A 10,901-nucleotide genomic window follows, 5' to 3' on the forward strand; every position below is an offset into this window, starting at 1 on the left:
ACTCTCTATACAAATGGTAACAGCTCTATCAAACTGAAACATGGCACCTCACCTAAATTTGTGTTAAAGAGAGGAATTAGGCAAGGTTGTCCGATCTCTCCGTATCTGTTTTTATAAATCACCCAACTTCTTTCAAATTATTTAAATGATAGTTCTCTACAAGGTATTTCCATAGCTGGTAAAGAAATTATTATGAGCCAGCTGGCTGACGATACTACAATTTTTCTGAAAGACGCTAAAGACCAAATTCCCATATCGGTCAATGTGATAATCTTTTCCAAAGCATCTGGTCTATATATTAACATTAATAAATGTGAACTCATGGCCTTCAAAGATTGTGTGACACCTTCATATAATGGTATTTCAGTGAAAGAAGAACTTACATATTTCGGCATAACCATTACTAAGGATCAGAAGACTAGAAGCTTACTACATTTTAACCCTCTTATTAAAAAAACCCCAGAAGAAGCTAAGTCAATGGCTACAGAAGGACTTATCTTTAAAAGGAAGAGTCCTAATAACTAAGGCTGAAGGTATCTCTAGGCTAACATATTGCACATTACGTTAGGAAAACTGTTATAATGAACACTTATGAGTATGGTGGGCTGAATATTTCTGGACTTGACTACCTTAAATAATACTTTTAAGGTCAATTGGATATATCAATTTCTAAGAAGACCCACTTCTATGTGGAATTGTATTCCTCATCATGTCTTCTCTACTTTTGGTGGCCTTAACATCATGTTGGTTTGCAATTATAATATTGACAAAGTTCCAGTGAAACTCTCTGCCTTTCATCAGCAGGTTCTTTTGTCATGGTCCTTAATTTATAAGCCTAATTTTAAGCATAATATTAAGTATAATATTTCATTTAAATAATTTTATGTAATTAATTTCTTTATTCTTTTGGCCAAATTTCATATTCACAAATGTAAATTTACAAACAAAACACCACATTTTCTTACCTTACAAAAATAAATTGAACTGTATTTTGAGACAATTAAATACTCTACTAACAAAAAGCTGTTAGAATAATAAGTGCATGTACAGTGGGGAGAACAAGTATTTGATACACTGCCGATTTTGCAGGTTTTCCTACTTACAAAGCATGTAGAGGTCTGTAATTTTTTTATCATAGGTCCACTTCAACTGTGATAGAAAGAATCTAAAACAAAATCCAGAAATTCACATTGTATGATTTTTAAGTAATTAATTTGCATTTTATTGCATGACATAAGTATTTGATACATCAGAAAAGCAGAACTTAATATTTGGTACAGAAACTTTTGTTTGCAATTACAGAGATCATACGTTTCCTGTAGTTCTTGACCAGGTTTGCACACACTGCAGCAGGCATTTTGTCCCAATCCTCCATATAGACCTTCTCCAGATCTTTCAGGTTTCGGGGCTGTCGCTGGGTAATATGGACTTTCAGCTCCCTTCAAAGATTTTCTATTGGGTTCAGGTCTGGAAACTGGCTAGGCCACTCCAGGACCTTGAGATGCTTCTTACGGAGCCACTCCTTAGTTGCCCTGGCTGTGTGTTTCGGGTCGTTGTCATGCTGGGAAAACCTGCAAAATCGGCAGTGTATCAAATACTTGTTCTCCCCACTGTATGTCCCTTAAGGTCCTTGTGTAATGTGATATTGTACCCCCTAGCCCCGCCCCTATCCCAATTGTCCTTTGTATATTATTTATATATACTTGTGTTCCCCCATGTACTTTCTGTACTGATTTGTTGTCAATTAAAATTAAATAAATTACAATATTTAAAAAAAAATGCAATTTGTTGCATACCCTAATCATAGAAGCAGCTATCGATTACAGATGAAGAAGCTGGTGTCCTTCAGCCTCTTCACCTCTTCTGGGTCAGCTGCAGACAGATAAACATTACATTACACCTTTACATTGTGTTTTCTTCGGTGTACTTCAGGTCTGTGTTGTTTGTAAAGCATTTTGTTACATATACTTTGCACATCTTGTGTTAGCAACTCATACCTGAGCCCAGTCCCCGGACCACCGGCATGTTTCTGTCACCATTCAGACCCCTGAGGAGAAAGGGAGAAAGTCAGACTGGCACTGAGTGTTTAACACTGGACTATCAGTTCACCTATAGAACAGAGAAGCTTAAAAACGGAAGAGAATCACGTTCAGATATCTGGTATCTTCTAGACTAGGAAAAGTATTCTCATCGATTCTCTTGCCACAATTCATTAAGAACACTGGCAACGTTTATTTTGTATTTAATGAAAGCAATGTTGCATAATTTATTACCTATGCATAGTCACTTGACCTCTACCTACATGTACAAATTACCTCAACTAACCTGTACCCCTGCACATTGACTCGGTACCGGTAGCCCCTGCATATAACCTCGTTATTGTTATTTTATTGTGTTATTATTATTATTTTTGGTAAATATTTTCTTAACTCTATTTCTTGAACTGCATTGTTGGTTAAGGGCTTGTAAGTAAGCATTTCACAGTAAAGTCTACACCTGGTGTATTCGGCGTATGTGACAAATCAAATCAAATGTGATTTGACCTAATTCATACAATAATGTATCAATGACTTACAAGGTAGAGGGTTGAGAAGGTGCGGGTCCCACAGACTTGACGTCGTCACCGTGTTCAGGTAACTAGTGACAACATGAGAGTCACAGTCAGACAACAGCCAGACAACCAAACAACAGCCAGATATGAACTGAAGGTCTCTGAACTGTCACACTTTACTCACAGGAGGCTGATGTCTGATTGGAAATGTGGTCTATGACACAGACACTAAAGGGAATTTTCCAGAACATGTGTGCTCATTTCAGAGGAGTTAGCAGGATTAAATGTCTGTTTATTTTTGAACCATTGCTATGGCTCTAATGTTTCCATGCCCTAATGTGAAACCAAACTAAAATGAGTGCAAGGCAAAAACATAATGGTGGCTAAATGCCAGAGGGGATGAATCATTAACATAAAGAGGAGTTACTATGTGTGTGTGACGTAAGGAGGAAATATGTATAAGAAATGTGTGTAGAGGCTGGAAAGTCAATTGTTTTCATGATCCAGCTCGGCTTGTCACTTGTTACTATTGTAATTGTAAGGCTCCGGTTTATGAGAAATATTATTGACTGAATATTTCCACCACGTAAATGGCGAGCTTGCCAGGAGTGGCGAAAAGGGACCAGAGACGGTGAAAATCTGCAGCTGCGGACAGGCTTCTTAGACAAACTGCACAAAAATACAAGTGGCCATTTGAAAAGACGGTAAGCCGAGTTCTTACCTATAGTAATAGAGTTTTTATGTGGTTTGCCCTGTGAATCTGTCTCAGCAGTAAGGCACCAAGTGGGTCTCTCCAAATTTGACGAACCAAATAAATATTGGGAGATTTTGAGTTCAATGAAATGCATGCAAAATAATGAGGGGATAAACAGATTTCAGGGTTGCAATAGTGAAAATATAATATAGTAATTGGTGTGTGACCAACTGCAGAGGGAGATTTATGTGCTTCATCTGTCTTGACTGGCTCAGTTGAGTGGGGTTATTCACTCATTGGTTCAGGCGGTTCATCTGATCCGTTTGTTAAGTCTGTTTGGGTTGTGACAGTGTTGTCTGATTCAGTTTGGCTAGACTTATTTGTTTAGACCTGTTTGAGTTTGCGCACAAAACGTAGCCCATTCATCTTATTCAGTCAGTCCAAGTCAGGTGTGTCATTCAATTCATCCAGCTCGCTCAGTTGCTCAGCTGGGGTGGGTGTTCAGTCTCATTCAGGTTATTTGTCTGCCCTGTTGACTGTTCGATCTAGTTTGGAGTGGCAACTGTCTATCTGCATGGTCGAATAAAATTAAGTAGAAATACTGTAATTCCGTTTATTGTTGCGAGGAAGTTAATCGATCAGTGTGGACTGCCTGGATAGTTAAAAATTCCGTATAATATTGCCTTTTCTGTGTCGAGGAAGTGAATCAGAAAAGTGCTGTAAAATCAGGTCACTTACGAAAGCGTAAGAGGTGTGTGAAAGTGAGTGTGAAAGTTCTCTGCTGTTGGTGGGAAAAGGGTTGCGCGCCCCTCCTGAACTGTCACTTGAGTGTGATCTTGCGGAGGGGACGCATCTGGTCCTGCACTAGGGGAAGTGAATGTAAATGGTATGAGAAAGACTGTAAATACTAGAAGTTTGAACAGTCAGGATTTAAAAAAAATATGAACATTATAGTAAGATAGTAATAAATGACAAGACGACATCAGCAATTGCCCGGTGAGGCCATTAAAAATTGCATACTGTATTACAAGATAGAAGAATATACAGTATAGAGGAATATAGAAATTGGAACATTTGAAGTAAGAATATACTCAAAAGGAGAGAACAATTATAAAAACCTAGAGACAGGGGCAATAACCAATAGACCGATCACAATAATCAGAGAAATAAAAATCTTGTGGATATAAATAGGAGGGAATAGGGTGTGGTAAAGTCATTCAGGGCTTGAACAGACCGTTAAAGATTTTTAGCCCTTAACCGATAGGGAGAAATCTAATAACAAGAGAAAGAGTGGTTTTATTGAAGTGAATAGCACAATAAAACTAAACTAGGGACCAAAGAATAAATATGAATATCACAGGAAAATAGGGAGAGGCTTGGAAAAAAGTTATTTTAATAAAATCATGGAGTCACTGAAAGAATCGCACGCAAATTCTACCAATTCGTCTCGAATATCGAAAGAATTGAGCAAAATTGATAATATTGGGTAACATTTCCCTGCTAACGGAGAATTCAAATCAAATAAAGAATTCAGGGAGGCAATTATGAATTAGGGAGTTATAAAGAGTTGTAATTCTAAGTTGAATAGTTATTCGAATAGTTTTTATTTGATTTAACATGTTATTTTTGAATCACATATTCGAAGGGAAAATGACCAGTTCCCTGGGGGTCATGGTCTTTGGGTAAATATACAGAGGTACTGTGTTCAGTCTGCATATAGAAGGGAAAATATATGTTAATAAGGGATGACAGTTACTTCAAATGGATTGTGATATATGTATTGCTGATTTCATTTTGTGTTTTTGTTTCGATACAAAATTCACCAGATTGGGAGACTGGAGTGTGGGATTCTGCAAAGGGTTAGGGTGATAACTTCATGATCTGGTAACTCGTCCGAGAGGTCGACAATAGAATAAGGGGGTTATCATGGAAGGTGACATCAGATCATGTCTTAATGCACGGTAGGGATAACTTGACCACACACAGCGTGTATGAACATCATAACCCTCCCTTACCGGCTGAAGAGAGAGCGACAAAGGCATGCAATGTGACAGTGACTTTTAACACTTCTATCTGAGTCCGTTGGGAAGATGACCTGTGAACGATATCTGAAAAAGTGCCAGGAGAAGGGGAAAAAAATGGGAAAGTGGGTCTATACACTACGAACAGTTTAGACTAAGGATACATTGTGAAACTGATCTTTCATTACCAGGCCACTTGCGACAGGAAAACAGGGACAAAGGGAGGTTGGAATGAGAATAGTTATTAACGACAATAAAAGGTACCATTTACAAATGTACATTCCAACCCGGGATGATATGTGCTAAGTTAAGAAGCATAAATTAAGGTTGTGTGTCACGCCCTGGCCTTAGTATTCTGTGTTTTTGTTATTATTTTGGTTAGGCCAGGGTGTGACATGGGGATTTATGTGGTTTGTTTTGTCTGGGGTTGTTTGTAGTTATGGGATTGTGGTTAGAGTAGTACTCTAGGTAAGTCTATGGTTGCCTAGAGTGGTTCTCAATCAGAGGCAGGTGTTTATCGTTGTCTCTGATTGTGAACCATATTTAGGCAGCCATATTCTTTAGGTCTCTTGTGGGTGATTGTTCCTGTCTTTGTGTTTGTGGCACCAGATAGGACTGTTTCGGTTTTTTCACGTTTCTTGTTTTGTAGATTGTTGTATTTTCCTCTTTATTAAAGATGTACAAAACTAACCACACTGCATTTTGGTCCGCCTCTCTTTCCCCAGAAGACCGTTACAGAATCACCCACCAACCAAGGACCAAGCGGCGTGGTAAACAGAGGCAGCAGCAACAGCAGCAGCAGGAGAAGCGACAGGTGCAGCAGGAGCAACAGCAGCAGCAAAGGCAGCAGCAGGAGAAGCAACAGAGGCAGCAGCAGCAGCAGTGGGAGAGGCTGCTATTTGGAGAAATGGACTTGGGAGGAGATCCTTGACGGGAAAGGACCCTGGGCAGAGCCAGGGGAATATTGCCGCCCCAAAGCCAAGCTGGAGGCAGCGAAAGCAGAGAGGCGGCATTATGAGGAGCTAGCACGGCAGAGCGGCTGGAAGCCCGAGAGGCAGCCCCAAAAATGTATTGGGGGGGGGGCACAGGGAGAGTGTGGCAGAGTCAGGAGCCAGACCTGAGCCAACTCCCCCTGTTTACCGTAAGGAGCCATGGATGTTATCGGAGCTATCGGCGAAGCTGAGGGCTGAGTCTGAGAGGGTCGAGGAGTTATTGTAGAGAATGGAGGAGAGTGAACGGATGGGAGATGAGACGCTCAAGGAGGTGTTAATAGAATTGGGGGAGTGTGAAGAGAGAGAGAGCAGTTGATTTGGCGTAGTATGCAAGGCATTCGCCCTGAGGTGTGTGTCCCCAGCCCGGTACCACCAGTGCCGGCACCCCGCACCAGGCTGTCTCTCCGTCCCATCAACACAGGTGCTCCCGCCTGTCCGGCGCTACCAGCGTTTCCGCCCCTCAGTCCAGAGGCGCCAGAGTCCCTCAGTCCAGAGGCGCCAGAGCTTCTCTGTCCAGCACTGCCAGAACCTTCCTCCTCTCCAGCGCAGCCAGAGTCTCCCGCCTATCCGGTGCTGCCGGAGTCTCCCGCTTGTCCGCCGCTGCCGGAGTCTCCCACCTGTTCGGCGCTGCCGGAGTCGCCCGCCTGTCCGGCGCTGCCGGAGTCTGAGGCGCCAGAGCCCCTCAGCCCAGAGGCGCCAGAGCCTTCCTCTCCAGCGTTGCCGGAGCTTCCCGTCTACCCAGCGCCATCAGAGTCGCCAGTCTGCCCAGCACCGCCAGTGCCGCCAGTCTGCAAGGAGCCGCCAGTGCCGCCAGTCTGCAAGGAGCCGCCAGTGCCGCCAGTCTGCAAGGAGCCGCCAGGAGCCACCAGTCAGCCAGGAGCCGCCAGTGCTGCCAGTCAGCCAGGAGCCGCCAGTGCCAACAGTCAGCCAGGAGCCGCCAGTCAGCCAGGATCCGCCAGAGCCGCCAGTCTGCCAGGATCCGCCAGAGCCGCCAGTCAGCCAGGATCCGCCATTCAGCCAGGATCCCGTCAGTTGAGGATGCCTGGTCATTCTTTAAAAGTAACTTCCTCACCATTTTAGATAAGCATGCTCCGTTCAAAAAATGCAGAACTAAGAACAGATATAGCCCTTGGTTCACTCCAGACCTGACTGCCCTCAACTAGCACAAAAACATCCTGTGGCGGACTGCAATAGCATCGAATAGTCCCCGCGATGTGCAACTGTTCAGGGAAGTCAGGAACCAATACACGCAGTCAGTCAGGAAAGCTAAGGCCAGCTTCTTCAGGCAGAAATTTGCATCCTGTAGCTCCAACTCCAAAAAGTTCTGGGACACTGTGAAGTCCATGGAGAACAAGAGCACCTCCTCCCAGCTGCCCATTGCACTGAGGCTAGGTAACACAGTCACCACCGATAAATCATGATTATCGAAAACTTCAACAAGCATTACTCAACGGCTGGCCATGCCTTCCGCCTGGCTACTCCAACCTCGGCCAACAGCTCCGCCCCCCCCCGCAGCTACTCGCCCATGCCTCTCCAGGTTCTCCTTTACCTAAATCCAGATGTTCTGAAAGAGCTGCAAAACCTGGACCCGTACAAATCAGCTGGGCTTGACAATCTGGACCCTCTATTTCTGAAACTATCCGCCGCCATTGTCACAACCCCTATTACCAGCCTGTTCAACCTCTCTTTCATATCGTCTGAGATCCCCAAGGATTGGAAAGCTGCCGCAGTCATCCCCCTCTTCAAAGGGGGAGACACCCTGGACCCAAACTGTTACAGACCTATATCCATCCTGCCCTGCCTATCTAAGGTCTTCGAAAGCCAAGTCAACAAACAGGTCACTGACCATCTCGAATCCCACCGTACCTTCTCCGCTGTGCAATCTGGTTTCCGAGCCGGTCAAAGGTGCACCTCAGCCACGCTCAAGGTACTAAACGATATCATAACCGCCAACGATAAAAGACAGTACTGTGCAGCCGTCTTCATCGACCTTGCCAAGGCTTTCGACTCTGTCAATCACCATATTCTTATCGGCAGACTCAGTAGCCTCGGTTTTTCTGATGACTGCCTTGCCTGGTTCACCAACTACTTTGCAGACAGAGTTCAGTGTGTCAAATCGGAGGGCATGCTGTCCGGTCCTCTGGTAGTCTCTATGGGGGTGCCACAGGGTTCAATTCTCGGGCCGACTCTTTTCTCTGTATATATCAATGATGTTGCTCTTGCTGCGGGCGATTCCCTGATCCACCTCTACGCAGACGACACCATTCTATATACTTCCGGCCCGTCCTTGGACACTGTTCTATCTAACCTCCAAACGAGCTTCAATGCCATACAACACTCCTTCCGTGGCCTCCAACTGCTCTTAAACGCTAGTAAAACCAAATTCATGCTTTTCAACCGTTCGCTGCCTGCACCCGCACGCCTGACTAGCATCACCACCCTGGATGGTTCCGACCTTGAATATGTGGACATCTATAAGTACCTAGGTGTCTGGCTAGACTGTAAACTCTCCTTCCAGACTCATATCAAACATCTCCAATCGAAAATCAAATCTAGAGTCGGCTTTCTATTCCGCAACAAAGCCTCCTTCACTCACGCCGCCAAACTTACTCTAGTAAAACTGACTATCCTACCGATCCTCGACTTCGGCGATGTCATCTACAAAATTGCTTCCAACACTCTACTCAGCAAACTGGATGCAGTTTATCACAGTGCCATCTGTTTTGTCACTAAAGCACCTTATACCACCCACCACTGCGATCTGTATGCTCTAGTCGGCTGGCCCTCGCTACATATTCGTCGCCAGACCCACTGGCTCCAGGTCATCTACAAGTCCATGCTAGGTAAAGCTCCTCCTTATCTCAGTTCACTGGTCACGATGGCAACACCCACCCGTAGCACACGCTCCAGCAGGTGTATCTCACTGATCATCCCTAAAGCCAACACCTCATTTGGCCGCCTTTCGTTCCAGTTCTCTGCTGCCTGTGACTGGAACGAATTGCAAAAATCGCTGAAGTTGGAGACTTTTATCTCCCTCACCAACTTCAAACATCTGCTACCTGAGCAGCTTACCGATCGCTGCAGCTGTACATAGTCTATCGGTAAATAGCCCACCCATTTTTACCTACCTCATCCCCATACTGTTTTTATTTATTTACTTTTCTGCTCTTTTGCACACCAATATCTCTACCTGTACATGACCATCTGATCATTTATCACTGCAGTGTTAATCTGCAAAATTGTAATTATTCGCCTACCTCCTCATGCCTTTTGCACACAATGTATATAGACTCTCTTTTTTTCTACTGTGTTATTGACTTGTTAATTGTTTACTCCATGTGTAACTCTGTGTTGTCTGTTCACACTGCTATGCTTTATCTTGGCCAGGTCGCAGTTGCAAATGAGAACTTGTTCTCAACTAGCCTACCTTGTTAAATAAAGGTGAAATTAAAAAAAATAGTCTGCCAGGATCCGCCATTCAGCCAGGATCCACCGTTCAGCCAGGATCCGCCAGTCAGCCAGGATCTGCCAGTCAGCCAGGATCTGCCGGAACCACCAGTCAGCCACGATCTGCCAGAACTGCCAGTCAGCCAGGATCTGCCGGAACCACCAGTCAGCCAGGATCCGCCAGTCAGCCAGGATCTGCCGGAACTGCCAGGATCTGCCGGAACCACCAGTGGGCCAGGATCTGCCGGAACCACCAGTCAGCCAGGATCTGCCAGAACCACCAGCCAGCCAGGATCTGCCAGATCCATCAACCTGCCTGAGCTTCCTCTCAGTCCCGAGCTTCCTCTCAGTCCCGAGCTTCCCCTCAGTCCCGAGCTTCCCCTCAGTCCCGAGCTTCCCCTCGGTCCTGAACTTCCTCAGTCGTGAGGCACCCCTCAGTCCAGGTGGGCCCTTTGTTGGGGTTAGTAGGCCTGGGTCGGCGGCGAGGGTCGCCAATCAAGGGACGCGAAGGAGGTGGACAGAGACTATGTTGGAATGGGGTCCACGTCCAGCGCCAGAGCCGCCACCGTGGACAGACGCCCACCCAGTCCCTCCCCTATGGATTTAGGTGGTGGCCGGGAGTCCGCTCCTTTGGGGGGGGGGGTACTGTCGCGCCCTGGCCTTAGTATTCTGTGTTTTCGTTATTATTTTGGTTAGGCCAGGGTGTGACATGGGGATTTATGTGGTTTGTTTTGTCTGGGGTTGTTTGTAGTTATGGGATTGTGGTTAGAGTAGTACTCTAGGTAAGTCTATGGTTGCCTAGAGTGGTTCTCAATCAGAGGCAGGTGTTTATCGTTGTCTCTGATTGGGAACCATATTTAGGCAGCCATATTCTTTAGGTCTCTTGTGGGTGATTGTTCCTGTCTTTGTGTTTGTGGCACCAGATAGGACTGTTTCGTTTTTTTCACGTTTCTTGTTTTGTAGATTGTTGTATTTTCATCTTTATTAAAGATGTACAAAACTAACCCCGCTGCATTTTGGTCCAACTCTCTTTCCCCAGAAGAAGACCGTTACATTGTGATGGTAGAGGAGGGTTATATCTAGAGACTATGCATATTGTTACAGGAGATAGCTCATAGGACAGGGAGGAAGTTGGCTAAGTAAAATATGGCGACAATTATAAGTTGAAAGCAGCACATAAGGAGCCAGAGATAACC

The 10,901-nt window shown here is 44.8% G+C and overlaps 1 long non-coding RNA gene across 1 annotated transcript; it reads right to left on the minus strand.

The window, feature by feature from the left end:
- Positions 1 to 1,529: 1,529 nt before the first annotated feature.
- On the minus strand, positions 1,530 to 5,667 carry LOC121840019. Its single transcript, XR_006079320.1, has 4 exons — positions 2,576 to 5,667; positions 1,998 to 2,047; positions 1,797 to 1,872; positions 1,530 to 1,571 (listed from the first exon to the last, which is right to left on the minus strand). It is a non-coding gene; the product is annotated as an uncharacterized LOC121840019 (long non-coding RNA).
- Positions 5,668 to 10,901: the final 5,234 nt, after the last annotated feature.

This window comes from Oncorhynchus tshawytscha, linkage group LG19 (genome assembly GCF_018296145.1).
Source record: "Oncorhynchus tshawytscha isolate Ot180627B linkage group LG19, Otsh_v2.0, whole genome shotgun sequence".
NCBI lineage: Eukaryota > Metazoa > Chordata > Actinopteri > Salmoniformes > Salmonidae > Oncorhynchus > Oncorhynchus tshawytscha.